The sequence below is a fragment of the Lactuca sativa genome, chromosome 1 (assembly GCF_002870075.4).
Source record: "Lactuca sativa cultivar Salinas chromosome 1, Lsat_Salinas_v11, whole genome shotgun sequence".
Classification (NCBI taxonomy): Eukaryota; Viridiplantae; Streptophyta; class Magnoliopsida; order Asterales; family Asteraceae; genus Lactuca; species Lactuca sativa.
The window spans coordinates 165362536-165379170 of record NC_056623.2 but is presented as its reverse complement, the minus strand read 5'-3'; the positions used below and the strand labels follow the sequence as shown (position 1 = coordinate 165379170).

Below are 16635 nucleotides of genomic sequence, written 5' to 3'. Positions count from 1 at the left end.
TTTGCCTACTCTGGGCAGTGTGGAGCCTGCTCCTAACCTGCCGAATCCTCTCTGTCGTCTTGAATACCACTTCAGTGCTCCCCATGACCCACTGGCCAACCTCACTCCAACATATCGGGGTCCTGCACTTTCTCCCGTATAACATCTGAAAGGGAGGACGATCGATACTCGCGTGGTAGTTGTTGTTGTAGGAGAATTCAGCCAATGGGAGGAAAGTGTCCCAGCTACAACCGAAGTCGAGCACACATGCCCGCAACATATGATCTAGAGTATGGATGTTCTGCTCGCTCTGATCATCCGTCTGCGGGTGAAATGTGGTGCTAAAATGGAGATGAGTACCCAACTCGTCGTGGAATTTCTTACAGAACCTGGAAGTAAACCGCACATCCCTGTCTGAAATCACTGAAACTAGCATCCCGTGCCTCACCACCACCTCTTGAATGTAGATGTCGGCAAGCTTCTCGGCCAATATACTCTCCTGGATCAGTATAAAATGGGTATTCTTGGTAAACCGATCCACAATGACCCATATGGAGTCCACTCCCCGCGTGGTCCTGGGAAGTTTGGTGATGTAGTCCATGGTGATATCTTCCCATCTCCACATGGTAATATCCAACGGCTGCATCTTGCCATGTGGCCTCTGATGTTCGGCCTTGACCTTCATGCAGGTTCAGCACCGCTCCACATACCATGCTACGTCCCGCTTCATGTAGGGCCACCAATAGTCAAGACGAAGATCCCTATACATCTTCGTTGCCCCGGGGTGGATAGAAAACCTTGATTTGTGTGCCTCCTCCATTAATGTCTGACGCACGCCTCCATGATAGGGGACCCACACCCTATGTTGGAGGGTCAACAACCCTCGGCTATCATAGTCGAAGGAGGAAACCTGACCCACAATATGCTCGCTCCTTCGATGTTCCTCCTTCATACGCTCCTGTTGGGCCTCTCAGATTCGCCCCTGCAACGGAGTCACCATGGTCATCCCCATGCAGATATCCCTGATCGGTGCTGCCTTGTGGCTAATCGCATCAGCCACCACATTGGCCTTCCGCGGGTGGTAAAGGATCTCACAATCATAATCCTTCACCACATCTAACCACAGACGCTGCCTCATGTTAATATCCGGCTGGTCCATGAGATAACTCAGGCTCTTTTCTGTCCGTGCAAATGGTACAAAAAACCCTGTAGAGGTAATGAAGCCAAATCTTGAGGGAAAAAACAACCGCCCCAGCTCCAAATCATGCGTCGGCTAGTTCGCCTCGTGAGGCTTCAGCTGCCTCGAAACGTAAGTAATAACATGTCCTCTCTGCATCAATACTGCACCCAAACCTGAGATGGACGCATCACAGTACACCACAAAATCCTCCATGCCCTCTGACAGGTCTAAGATTGGTGCCTCACAAAATCTCTATCTCAATGTCTCAAACGCAGCCTGCTCCTCAGGACCCCAGCAAAAGACTACGACTTCGTTGTCATCCTTGTCAGAGGTACGACTATCTTGGAGAAGTACTGAATGAATCTACGATAGTAGATCGCCAGCCCCAGAAAGCTCCGAATCTCAGATGGAGACTTCGGAACCTCCCACCTCATCTCGGCCTCCACCTTGGCAGAATCAACTGATATCCCGTTCTGGTTGACAAGGTGTGTCACACCCCAAAACCGAGAATGGAGGAAACGTTCTGGGGCGGAGGACGTCATGTAATGTATCATAACAATGTAAAGTAGTAAACAAGCAACAACATCATCCATTGCATTGATAGTATAATTTTAATTATAAGAGTGTTTTTTCATAGTATAAGACAACATAATAAATAATCAAAATAAAAGAGGAGTCTTGATTTCACCGTCTTCACAAAACATGGTCATCGTACCTGTCTACTTGTGACCTGAGAATACAAGTTATTTTGAAAGCGAGTATCAGCAATAAAGCTGGTGAATTCATAAGTATTAATGTGTCTTTGATTTGTAAATACTGTAAAGTGAAGACTTGTAAACATTTGGAAAAAGTTGGAAAATGTTTGTAAGAAATTGTAAACGTTTGAAAACCCTAGGAAATCCTATATTTCCTATTAGTATAAAATTAGTCTTCTACCAAGACTCGACTGTTTTGAAAGTAAGCATCATTGTGAATGTGATGGTTTTCCTGTTTAACTATTATTATAAAAATTATAGTCTACCTCGTCGATTATGTGTATGAGTCACAATATAAAGGTAATAAGGAAAAATAGTGTATCTATATCAAAAATCCTACCGCGTCGTTCATGTGAATGTGTCACAAAATAAAGGAAGGAGAGTAATATAATAACTAAAGATGTATCATTTTGCATTAGGATATTCACGGCGTGGAAACTCACCGAACAGTACAATCGTGGACACACATCGATCATCATTTTACCTATTGTAGCTAACAGCTTTGGGTGTGGAATGGTAAGTCCCAAAACATTTGTAACAAATCCTATGTAATAGTATCTATTAAACGTATTAATGTAGACGAGTTCATGTAAGCGTATCTCTGTAACATATCAATGTAAATGTACTAATGTAAGCGTATCTATGTAAATGTACTCATGTAAGCGTATATATGTAAACGTATTCATCTAACATATATATGTAAACGTATTCATGTAAGCATATATATGTAAACGTATAGACTCATGACTGAACTGACTCTTGTGTGATTCTTTGTACTTGGAATTGTAAGTAGCATGTTCTAACTATACCTATTATATTTATTAGTAATGTACGAGTATAACCAGAAGTGTACCTTTGCTACCAAAAGGTGTTGAACTGACTAATAGAACCTTTATACCTATATATGTATGCATGATATATAAATAATATTTAGACGCCATTCGGACGAGCAACCGATGCCCTAAGGCCACATCCCAACGAGGAAAAGGAAATAAAGCGAGCTAACCGTCCTAAGTCCTTTAAACATTATTTATATAACTATACATATGTAGGCATGCATTTGACAATATAAAATCGTAAAAGAAGTTTCGTAAAACCTTTGAATAGTTTAATACTAAGAAACGATGACCTGATGTCAGTTTATAAAACGATTGAAAGTATTTTGTTTGATAAGACAGTTTAAGTATAAGGAAAACCTTTGTTTGAAAACACCTTTGTAACAGAGTTTGAATGGAAACTTACAGTGCGTAAGACAATTTGAAAAAGAGTTTTAAACATGTAAAAACGTTTAAGAAAGTCATTCAAAGAAATCTGCTTGGTAAAACAGTTAACGTATAGTAAATCCACTTGCATGCTAGTTATTAATCACATGTGATTGATATAATAACTAAAGACGATTCAACTTGTATCCCCCCATAAAGCATTTATAAGCATTTAAAAAAACATTTAAACGGTTAATTAAGGGGTATGAACTCACTTGATTGATTGGGAGAAAGCGAGATGATAATCGAGCTGAACTTCAACTTGGAAAAGTTGATTTTCTCAGAAATCTCGGAAATCTCGGGAATCTCGGGAATCTCGGGAACACAAAACCTTCCTTCAGAGCTTGAGGGTGCAAACTGGGGCTTCCGGAGGGCTTCGAGGGCTTAAACACAGAGTTTCGGCGCGAGAAAGAAGAGAACTGAGCAATGAAACCCGGAGGCCTTAAGATCTATTTATAGGGGCATATTTTTTGGTGCCACGTTGTGGAAAAGGGTGTGCCACGTCGTGGTGAGTCAACCTTATCCCCTTTCATTGATTGGACGCCCTCAGTCACTTGCCGGGTCGCGGCAAACTGTGCCACGTCGTGGAAAGCCTGACAGCCTCGGATTTCGGGTCTTGAACTTGTAAAATCCGTAACTTTCGTGTACGAACTCTGTTTTTTATGTTCTTTATATGCACGCATAGGTGAGTATATACTCTACAACTCTCATTTAGACTTCATCGGCTAATTTTGAATTATTTTGAATTATTTATTTTTAACAGGTCGGGATACGAAAAGTACGTTAAAAATCCGTAACTTCTTTATCCGATGTCCGTTTTCGTCTGACTTTTTACCATTGCGCTAATATTGTTGAGACCTTCAATTATCATTTAGGTTGTTTCGGCCAAAAGTCTCTCGATCTCTATTTCGAGTTTTTAGCTGTCTACTATTATATCCGGATCTTGGAAAAATCATAACTTCGTCATACGACGTCAGATTTGGACGTTCTTTTTACGTACGTTTACGGTTTAATGTTATCTACAACTTTCATTTAGATACTTAAGGTTAAAAACTATTGTATTGAAACTTCGCATTTTTCGTTTAATCGGTGTTGCCGGTTTTGTCGGAAATCTTAGAATGGTTATAACTTCTTCGTTATAACTCGGATTTTTGTGTTCTTTATATGTATGAAAACCTTGTTATGATTCCTAACACTTTATTTAACCCAAATAAGTTTTTAGGAAAGCTATATTTTGACCTAAATTTGACTGGTGTTACATTACATTGTCTCGAAATATCGGGTTGTCACAAGGTGCCCAAGAAGCTGTACCTCGCACAACCAGAACTCACACTTGGATAATTTAGCATACAAGCTCTCCCTACTCAATGTATCCAAAACCTCTCGCAAGTGCTCCTCATGCAGCTCTCGAGTCTTGGAATAAACCAAGATGTCTTCGATGAAAACTATCACAGACCGATCCAACATCAGTCTGCACACGTTGTTCATGGGACCCATGAATGCGGCAGGAGAATTGGTGAGCCCGAAGGGCATCACCACGAACTCGTAGTGGCCATAACGCGTCCAAAAAGCAGTCTTCTATACATCTTCTTCTCTGAACCTCATCTGATGATACCCCGAACGCAAATCAATCTTGGGGAACCAAGATGCTCCCTGTAACTGGTCAAAGAGGTCATCAATCCTCAGAAGTGGGTAACGATTCTTCACCATTACCTTATTCAGCTCCCGGTAATCTATACACATTTGATGCGACCCGTCATTCTTTTTCACAAATAGAATCAGGGCTCCCTAGGGTAAACTGCTCAGTCTGATGAATACCTTGTCTAACAGCTCCTATAGCTGTGTAGACAACTCCTGCATCTCTGGAGGAGCCAACCGATACGGTGCTTTGGCTATCGGAGCTGCACCAGGGATGAGGTCGATCCTAAACTCCACCTGCTTCTTCGGAGGTATCCCAGGCAACTCCTCGGGGAATACATCTGCAAACTCTTGTACCACGGGCACATCACCCATCGTTGCTCTACCCTGCTAAAGATAGCGCCTCCCTCTCGTTGCTGAGCATAAGGTTGGTCCTCGGTGTAGGCTCTCGCCCTGGATCACCAACTCTCCCCTCCCCTTAGGGTCCTAATGCGCACCAACTGTTGCACGCAGTCAATCATTGCCCCCTTGGGGCATAGCCAATCCATACCAATAATAACCTTTTTCCCCCGCAAAGGTATAGGAACCAAGTCAACCAGGTAACGTTCCTCGAACAACCTCATTACATAATCCTGGTAGATCTCTGATGCTCGCACTAATCGGTCGTCTGCAATCTCGACCTCTAGTGGCCAATCCAACATGCCCAAAGACTCAGGAAACTTCTTGTTAAGTGCAAGATAAACAAATGATCGGGTAGCACCCGTGTCAAACAACACCTAAACTGGGATATCGTTCACATGGAACGATCCTAAAACAGATTATACACATAACATAAAAAATAAGAGAAGAAACTATACCCGTCACCACATCGGGTGCAGCGCGTGCCTCCTCGGCTATCAACTGAAATGCGTGGCTCCGCACCATTGGAGCCTCTACCTTGGCCTTTCGTTCATCCGTAAGCCATGCTGTTGTTGGGGTCGACGCCACTGCTAGCGTTGCTGCTGTCGCTGGTGTCAATCTAGGGAAATTGGCCTTCTTGTGGCCCCTCTGATTGCAATGAAAGCAAATAAGGTCTGGCATCTACACTATGGGGGAGGGGGCAGTATAATCCCTGCAAAAATGCCCAGCCTTGCCGCACTTATAGCAGCCGAAACCTGACCCAGTGCGACAAGCTCCCTCGTGTGACCGACCACATTTTCCACAGCGGTCCCGACCCTGCTGGCCCTTCGACCAAGAGTTGAATTCATTGGGTTTCTTCCTCGAAACCCCTTTAACCTACCCATCTCGGCCTTCCTCTTCCTAAGGTTCTCTAAATCGATCTCCCTCTCCCACGCCCTGGCAATCATAGAGTCCAAGGTCGGGCATGCCGATAAGCTGACATGCTCTCAGATATCGGCTCTCAACATGTTGTGATGGTAGGTCCTCCTCATATCCTCATCTCCTTCATACTAGGACACCAAAAGAGCCCTCTCCCGGAACTTGGCGGTGATCTCCACCACAGTCTTTATAGTCTGTCTCATGTCCAAAAACTCGGCCAGCTGTTGAAGCTCTACAGCTAGCGCGAACTCCGCCTTAAATATGGTCACAAAGTCTGACCAGTTCATAGCCTCGACGGCCGAGGCTCCCAATGGGTCACCAACCGACTCCCACCAATCTATAGCTCTGTCTCTCAAACATCCCACTGCAAAGCGGACCTTCGACCCTTCCAGGAAGAAGCTCGTCAACTGCGCAGACTTAATGTCTGTGATCCATCTCCTGGCATCAATTGGGGTCCTTCACCCCGTGAAAATCCGGCACACCACTCCCTCTGAAGTCCTTGAAGGATAGTATGCGCATACTCACCTGGCCAAACGCCAAATCACTCCTGAATGCTCGGAGGCGATCCTCCATCAGCTCAATAACCCCTCCTTGATCGACCCGAAGATGACCGGGATCACCTCAAGGATGCCTCTCGTAATCTCACATGCGATGAACTGGCGTAACCCATCATCAACCTTCTCGGATCTCGTGCTCGAGCCCGATACCGATCCTGACCTAGATCTTGAGCCTCCTGCTCCATGTCATGTGATCACCATACTAAAAATAGACACATAAATGTTAGGATCAAAGAACTCCCCGAGAGGTCTCACACATTACCCAAGATTCCTGGTTCCATCTTGGCCTTCCTTGACTCGAGTACAGATCCTCTGCTTTCAGTAGTATGGGGCGATACTACCTTCCATATATATCCGTACTTTCCTAAAGGATTGCTTCGACTTCACCAAGTCCCTTAACCAATATCCTTTTCCAACTATTCTCATCCTAGGCTTTCCTAGGGCACTCTCCAACCTACTCTCCACCATCAGCTGCACCAGGAGTCCTTAGTATCCTCCCTAAATAGCTTGTGGAGACTATTACATATCCACTTACTAGTTAGTTGAAGGTAGACAGGACCCCTATAGCACAAAGCACGCAACATTCATGCGTCGAGTAACCATATCAAGCATTACCTAACCAGGCCATCCTACTGTTGCCTAGGTAGTCCTAGCATGCAGCTTATACAACAGACATATAACGCATCCTTCCTAGATCTTCAACCCTAATCTAGAATGCAGTTCTCGAAGACATATATTAGGCATACAAGGCATCCTCCTAGATCCTTAGCCCTAATCTAGCATGCAGTTCTCAGGGTCATATATCATATAACATAACATAAAAAGTATAGGTATCTTGGGGAAAACTTACTTGGGCTCGGCCGGTGGCACGCGTGACACACCTTGTTCTTTTTCAAACTTTTTTTCTTATATTTAGAAAACCATTTCTTTAGAAAAAATCCTTTAGCCCCACGGTTTAAGTCCAGACACCCTCGAGGGTGTGTCCGAATCCCTCAAACCAGAGCTCTGATACCAACTTGTAACTTCCCAAAATTCAAGGCCAAAAAATTTCGTTTATAAATAGATTATAACATAAAAACCATCAGTATAAAACCATTCATAATGATATCTCATGTCACAATAAATATGTCAATAATCCAAAATATGTCACCATAAAATCCATTTTGTCAAGTGTAAAATAATTCAGAGTAGACTCCCAGGAAACTCCATGCGGAAAACTTGTGTGTGTGTGTGTGATGTGCAGCTACACCGTCGACTCCTTCCCCTTAGACGAAGAGGTACCTGAAACCAGAACTGAAACCGTAAGCACGAAGCTTAGTGAGTTCCCCCACCATACCCAGAGCACAAAATCATCAATATCTTTCAACCGGTAACCAGGAGCTACCCTCCCCTTCAGTATTTTTCAACTGGTAACTGGGAGCTATGCTCCTTTTCACTATCTTTCAACTGGTAGTCGGGAACTATCCTCCCCTTCGGTATCTTTCAACCGGTAACCGGGAGCTACTCTCCCCTTCGGTATCTTTCAACCGGTATCCGGGAACTAACCTCCCCTTCGGTATCTTTTAACCGGTATCTGGGGACAATTTAACCCCTACCCTATCACATATTACATGTCATAACATATTGGTTTCATGATAAAATACATACGCATACCAAGTCACGTAAAGACATATCATAAGCATACAACTATAGGTGCGTGGGTTTTGTCCACCCCTTCGGTATCTTTCAACCGGTACTCGTCTTCGGTCTCTTTCAACCGGTAAACAGGGGCTAGCACGCCCTACTACTACTAACACATACTCAACACATATATAGCAACCAGACAATTATCATAAAGATAACCATCTCACCCATAATGACCTACTAGTGGGCCGGCATTGGTACCGTAGACCCACCACTACTGGAATGTAACTCACCTCGTAAGGCTGACTTCTGAAAAGTTGATCGACAGATTTCCGACTGTTGCTCCGGTGATCCTCCAGCTATAATTCCAATAAAACACTTAGTCAGACACTGATAACTATTCTTAGGGTAAAATGACTATTTTACCCCTGACCAAGTCAAAGTCAAAGTCAAAGTCAACTTCCAGTTGACCAGACTCTCCGAGTTGGGCCGAGTCCCTACCCATCATTTGCCCTTATTCACTCTTCTACTCGTCGAATTTAGCAATGACTCGACGATTTCTCTTTTCTAAAACAGCCTCAAATGAACGTTCATCTGACTCGCCGAGTATTATGAACAACTCATCGAGTTCATCCTCTTCTTACGAACAAGTCTTGTCCTTGACTCTCCGAGTTGTATCAATAACTCGTCGAGTTCATCCTCAAAACTTGGGAGATTGCGTTGGACTCGTCGAGTCTCCTGATGCACTCTTTGAGTCCTATGAACTCCAGGTCTATGGCTAAGTCCAATACATTGGGTCACTCCCTTGGACCCTCTAAAACCCTTCTAACACTCAACTGGGTTTCTTTGAATCCTAATAGAAAATGGGAGTCAAGCATCGGACTCGCCGAGTCCCAAGAACAATTCGCCGAGTCGAGGTTGTCCAAGTCCCATTTCTCGATTTCTGATATACAACACTTGTCTAAATGATAGATCTAGGCTCCTAAGATTGATCTAGCACTTAAAGTTACAAACTTTACGTGCATGCATGGAACTATGAGCTAAAAAGACCCTAAAAGAAGCTCTTGAGTTACATGAGGCTTTCCATGGGTGTAAAGGCAGCCCCTTTCTGCCTTCTAACTACTTAAGAATCCTAGATCTAAACCCTCAACCCCCAACCATGCTTGCAATCATGGTTGGTCACCAAGAATGGCTTATAAAAGCCCTAAATCTCCCCAAAAAGGGATCTAATACAAGAAGGAGCAAGGTGTCAACTTTATACCTTCCAAGAACTGTAGATGTTGCACCAGTTTGACTCCTCTGGCCAACCTCTTGGTTCCTCAAGCTTCTCCTTCCCTCTTACCACCACAAACAACGAAGAATCACCAAAAAGGCCTTTTGATCTTCACAAAGTGATTAGGGTTCTTTTTGGAGTGTTCTAGGAGCATAAAGGGTCGATGGAGGATGTATAAGGTTGTTTTAATAGGGTGCAAAGCCTCAGATTAGGGTTTTGCCCATCCAGAGTCTACTCGTCAAGTCTTGCCGCCGACTCGATGAGTCCACTACTTAACTCCTGAATCCAAACTGCTACTACTTGACGACTTGGGCCATCAACTCGCTGAGTCTCAATCCAAATTGCGAAAAATACTTGAATGAAATACATAACGGGAACCAGGTGCTACATTAGAAGAATAGTGGGCCGTGTTAAAGGGTGCATAGATCAAACCCGAATATGGGTATGGACCGCATTAAATGTGTTGCCAAATTTGTAATGAGTTGACCTGCAAGGACGAATTTCACAGTAGCCTGACGTGTAAGAAGGAAACCATCATTTGAATGACATGATGTGCACTTTGTTGAGACATGTGTAAAAAAGTGCTAGTTTCAAGGATTAAGGATAATCATCATTAAAAAAATATAATTGTTTGAGTTACTAAGAAAACGTTTCAGAATTAATAATGAAAAAACTCTTGAACTTCTTCAAAGAGAGAGATCTCGGAGCAAAAAGACACCAAGATGGATTAACACGAGGATCTTGCAGTAGAAATGTCTAATATGGATTCAACAAGTGATCTTGGAGCATATAGGTTCCTAGATGAACTATCATAAGATACTTCCAATTTGAAGAATGAAATCACCTATTAGATAATAATGGGAATGAGATTACATAGACCAGAATTGAGTATTAAAGGTAACAGATAGGAAGACCTTAGTGACTATATTAGTCATGAACTTCATAGGACGATGTGAGTTCTACAACTTAAAACAAGAAAAAGTGTTTAGACAAAAAGACACGTAAAATGATCATATTTATTCCAAGAAAAAAAATTTACTTTGGAATTATTTTACTTTCTGATGTTTCCATTAGAAAGTGTAAACCTCTTGAAAGAAATGAGTATCAAACATCATCATACCCATTTAGTTCAGAAAACCATTGAATTTGGTTTTGTCTAATGCTTTGGTAAAGACATCAGCAATCTCATCGTCAGATGGAACAAAAATAAGTTTGATGTTACCAATTAAAACATGATCTTTAATGAAATGGTAGCGTATATCGATGTGCTTCGTCATATAGTGTTGAATTGTATTGTACGAGATTGCAATGAAACTTTGCGAATCACAATAGGCTAGGATTTGTTGAAACCACTAACCATAGCCCAAATTCTGTGATTTCATCCAAAGAACTTGAGAGGTGAAGCTAGCAGCATCAATGTATTCGACTTTGGCTGTTGAAAGTGCAATGGAATTCTGTTTCGTAGAAGACCAACTAACCAATATTCTGCCCAAGAACTGACAACCACTTTATGTGCTTTTTCTGTCCAATTAAAGACTGTCATAGTTTGAGTCAGAGTATTCTTGTAGGAGGAAACTCTCATTTGCTAGGTACACTACTACAAAAACATCCTTTTATGACACACAATGTGTGTCGTAAAAAGCTCAAACGACACACAAATGTGTGTTAGGGAAGGCCCTGTCATAACGAAAGACGACACGCTTTTGCACGTCGTTTATTTACGACACGCATTTACCGCGCAAAGTTACGACACACATTTACGACACTCATTTATGACACACAATGCATATCAAGGAAGACCCTGTCATAATGGAAGACGACATGCATTTTGCGTGTCTTAACCTTACGATGCACGTTTAAGACACGCCATGCGTATCATTAAAGCCCTATCATACATGAAGATGAGATGCATTTGTGTGTCATATACTTCAGCAACGATTTACGATATGCATATACGACGTCACTTTATGATACTTATTTATCTTTAATACAAAAATATAGAAAACAAATATATACCAAAACAATCAATTTAATCCAATAACTTCATGCCAAAAAATTGTAATACATTGATATTAAGGGGATCTGAGTGTACATTGTTATTAAGAGGTTTTCCCTAAATATATAACCTATTACTACATTGCTATTACGGGGATATCATGTCAAAAAAAGTCCTTCATATCATCGGTTTTCCAACAGGTGTAGTAGGTTGCTGTCCACTGGGCGTGGATGGCAAGTAATGACTTGAACATTATCTGAAACAAAAAAGATTTTATTAATCATACAATCAAGTTTAGCTACCGGATGGAGTTGTGATATAAATATTTTGTTAATCACACAATCAAGTTTAGCTACCTGATATAACAAGTTGACACGATGCACGTCAACAAGACCTGTAAATTTGAATCATGCAACCATATCTCGATAAATCTTAAAATCACTATTTTTTAACCAAAAAAATTATGTACGGATAGTTTGGTCAAAACTGTTAAAATCATTATTTTTTTATCAAAAAAAACAGTATGCAGGGGAAATTTCGTCAAAAACTTTTAAAATCAACTATTTTTTAACCACAAAAATAGAATGTCGGGGGCGTTCCTGTATGTTCTAAATCTCCTTTGCATATTGAGATATTGTTATGTCACTACTATCCCTATAACACAATAACAAAATCAGTTAGAGGGTAGGGTATTTTTGTTATTTTATAAAAATATATAAAAAAGTTCGAAAGATGTTTACTTATATGCTTCATCTACTTTGGCTTGAATGTCTTTGTAGGTCGGGAAGTCATGTCCAACAAGAAAGTAGTCCCTATGCCCATACCCTGAGTTCTTTTCAAAAGAATCAAGAAGTGGGTTGTAGTCATAGGTTCCAAATGCCTTTGATCTTATGAATTCTGTAGCCTTTTCATATCGAGGATCCGGTTTAAAGTGCATATTCAGAAAAATAAATAAATTATAATATTTAATTAACGATACACAAACCAAATGTTTTTTTTGTACTCTCACCAGTCCATTTTCTCGGTCTTTCCTGAGCTTTGGAACTTCTTCTATTGTTGCTCTAAAAAGTTAACAAATTGTCCTCCCCAACTCCCGGATTTCAAAATATCCCCATCAAATGTTCGTATAATTGGCCATCCATTAAGTTCAAACTTCATATTACCTGTCCCACTAGCTTCCATGCCAGCTATACGTATATCTTGTGACACCTCATTTCTTTGTATAAGTACCTCCGCTATAGATACATTATAATTAGGCACAAAAAACACCTGCAATACAAAATTACAATAATAAATAAGTTCAAACACACAAAAAAAAGATATGAAGCCATTTTAACCTTCAATTATTCGTTAACTTTAGGATCGGTGTTAACAACATAACCAACATCATCCACACATCATCCACAAGTTTGACTATTCTTTTAGAATTTGTATATGTTTCAAATGCTTTCCCTCCAATCATGATTGTCGTTGGTGCTATGGCTTTTCGCTCTTCAGGACTCATTTCCTGTTTCAACATGCATTGCATTGCATTAACATAATGTTCTAGTATCTTCTTTTATGACTATGATGATGATTATCTATATATTCAATATTTAACTAGAAACGATAGGATAACATATGTACCTTTAATTTCTTGAAGTCACATCCCAGGCTTCATCCTACTCTAGCCCTTCTTCATCCATCAACAATCTCATAAGTTCTGGTATTGCAAGAGTAGGATGTGTGTCATTCAGTGACATTGGAACCTTTGTAGGAAACTTTGACAACTTCCATTTTCTTCCTTCTTTTCTTTTCTTTAATCTTGAAATAATGTCCTAAAAATCGTAAACTTTCAAAGTCTATTATATTATCTTTTAATACTTATAAATCAACGATTGTTACAAATGGAAAATAAATAGATTGTCAAAACTACAGTGATGCACTGAATAGGAAAAATTGTTTCTTTAGTCTAAGAAGTTTTCCTTCTTCTTTAGCATCCCCAAGATAAAGAACAACACAAATCTGGATATAAAAGTTTATAGGTATAGAATTTCAATGATAAAAAGACATGTACTTTTTGTGAAATTGGGAAAATATGATTTAAAACGACCAACCTGTTGAGCTCTAGCATGTAGCTCGACAGCAGACTGATATTGTCCATCATTACACTGAAACAAATTTAAGTCTTAAGCACTTGCTTTGGCTTCCAATAGGTAAAGACTATTTGTGTTTTTAGTTTTTTATCTAGGAATTGGGATGTCATATGCTAGGGCTTTTACAACCTCTCCATCAACCCACTTTCAGCTGCAACAAATTTACCCAAATTCAAGTCATAGTCGAACTCAAACTCAAACAAGGTATTTGTAGTTGTGCTTACGATCCTGTGGGAAGGACTTCAACGTGACCAATGAATCTGACAGGATACACAACATCATGCTTGGCAACTTCCCAAGGACTAAACTTCTGAAATAATAAAGAAAATTAGAAATGATTAATTGTAAAGAAATAAGTAAATTGAAAAATATAAGGTGGGGTGGGGTCCGGACCTCGAGCCAATCTTCTGCTATTTCTTCTTGCCTTGCTTTAGAAATGCAATGTTTGAAGAGGCCATACATGTAACTTAAACCATACCCCCATGCTAGTAGGTTTAAAGTTACCATGGAGTCCAAAAAGCAAGATCCAAGTCTCCCTAAACCACCATTCCCAAGTGCCATATCTTTCTCCTACAATTGATATAATGCAATAGTTAAAAAAAAAATAGAACAAGTTAATCATGTTAGCAAGATTTTAAAGTGTTACCGGCTCACTGATTTCTTCAAGTTTATGTCCCATTTTGTTCAAAGCATTGGAATATGCATCTTGAATATCAAGATTCCCAATGGCATTAGTCAATGCTCGCCCTTGAAGAAACTCCATGGATAAATAGTATGTTTGCTATAGATCAACTTTGTGATAATGAAGATAGGTCTCGTTCCATTGATGAAGAAGCAGTGAACAAAAGGGAAGCATGGTTAGTTCAAGAGAATCAAGAAATGAAAGTAGTGATTTCCACTGCTCACCCTATTCATAATAAGTAATAACATCCCTATGTTAGCAATTTCAGAGATGTAAATATAATTTCAATAAATTGTAAATTCTTTAAGGAAATATGAAACCATTTCTCATTTGTTGCTTCTTTCTGAATAGAAAACATGTAGATGCAATGGCTTCTACTGCTTCCAACATTCGTTTCTACATGAGTTCACAAGTTAATCAAGTAACTTTCACAAGAGAGAGATAGTTGCAATTATGCATGTCATTGTGTTCCCTCCCAAGGAATCTCTCAACAACCTTGTTAATTTACTATTCCTATCAAATAAAAAAATAAAAAAAAGTCATTAATATAGGTAATTTACATTTGTTTAATTCAAATAAAGCCAATAGAATAATAATAATAATAATAATAATAATAATAATAATAATAATAATAATAACAATAACAATAATAATAATAATAATAATAATAATAATAATAATAATAATAATAATAATAATAATAATAATAATACCTATAAGGTATATGTCCTTCTGGAATTTACTATCCCTATCAAATGAACCCTTTTCTCTTCTGTTGCTTCTTTATGAACCAGTAAGATCAACAAGATTCAGCTTTCCACATCTAATAATCTCCTCTCATTCTGGAGTTCTTTCCTTAATGTAAATTGTGATAGAAAATATGGAGTGAGAACAACTACATTGTTTATTCAAAAGGGTCTCTGTTGTATGTCTTTTAGAAGATCCTTTCTCTAAGATTTTATAAATTTCATCTACTATTGAAACTATCTCCTCTTCCAAACCTCTTACAAGTACACCTCCTTTTCCATCCTCCATGATTTCTATTGGTTTCTTTGATTTATATTCAGGAAACTTTGAAGTTTCTTCAAAAGACAAAAGATCTGTTATCTCCTCATTGTAAAGTTTGAAAAATGTAACTTTCATATTGTATTCAACATTTCAAGCTTCTAATATATCAAATATATGTTGTAAAGCTCTTGGAATTACACCTGCATCAACTAGGAATTCCCTATTCTAAAGAAGAATCCAAGGGTTTTGGTTTACTAAAAGTTCTTTTAAAAAAATGTGGTTAATTGTACAATGCCTTTATGGAACAAAAATTTATACCTTTTTCCTCCCTCCTCCTTCCACTGTATATATGTTTTCCAGTTCCTGTCGGACCATAAGCAAATATCGTGCAATTGTAGCCCTCAAGAACCTTAAAAACAATGGGAGAGACAGTTGCATGATAAAAGTTCCTTTGTTGAGAATTTGGACCGAATACCTATCCAAATTAGTGATTGGGAATACCATCAGAGATATTATATTTTATTAAAATAGAATAGAGAACGAAAGACTTTTGTTCCTTGAGATACTATGAAAGGTGATTCTTTGGATATATTTAGAAATAATAAGAATAAATTATGTTAGGCAAGAGAATTACCATGTCAAACACAAATGATCTATTAATCTACTTGTTAGCTATATGTTGAACTGTACAAACTTCTTTCTTATTCTGAGTACATGTAATCACTACTGGTGTATGTGCTTTTGTCTTATCATCACTCAATGGACTATATGTTTAGAAACACAACAATCAAGAATTTTTTGTAAAAACAATCCAAATTCAGTTACGTATATATGCTTTAATAGAAATTTTAAAGACCTGCATCGCGCAATAACTGTAACATACACGTTCAGTTATCGTGTATTGTAAATTATAAAAGTGATTAATATTACGAAATATTACGTGAATTTGAATGTTGAGTTCTAACAAATGGTTTTTACTAGAAATGAAGTAAAAATATGCTTGGAATCATTCAGAAAATATTGGAAGTCTTATGAGATTCCAATCAAATGTCAAATAATGAAATTTAATGAAATCATAAAATTTGAATTAAGTAAAATTTTATTATTGAAAGTTGTAGATAATCTCGTTAGAAACATTTAGGCAAACACCTCATCGAAATTCGAGTTATAACGAAGAAGTTATGACCAATTGAAGATCCACAACAAAACCAGCACGGCGTCGAATGCCGT

General features: G+C 39.3%; 2 pseudogenes; both read right to left on the bottom strand.

Annotated features, from left to right (window-relative positions):
- Positions 1 to 12188: 12188 nt before the first annotated feature.
- LOC111908295 (alpha-glucan phosphorylase, H isozyme-like) lies at positions 12189 to 14571 on the bottom strand (annotated as a pseudogene).
- A 609-nt stretch (positions 14572 to 15180) lies between these two features.
- Positions 15181 to 16267, bottom strand: LOC111908294 (kinesin-like protein KIN-5D; annotated as a pseudogene).
- Positions 16268 to 16635: the final 368 nt, after the last annotated feature.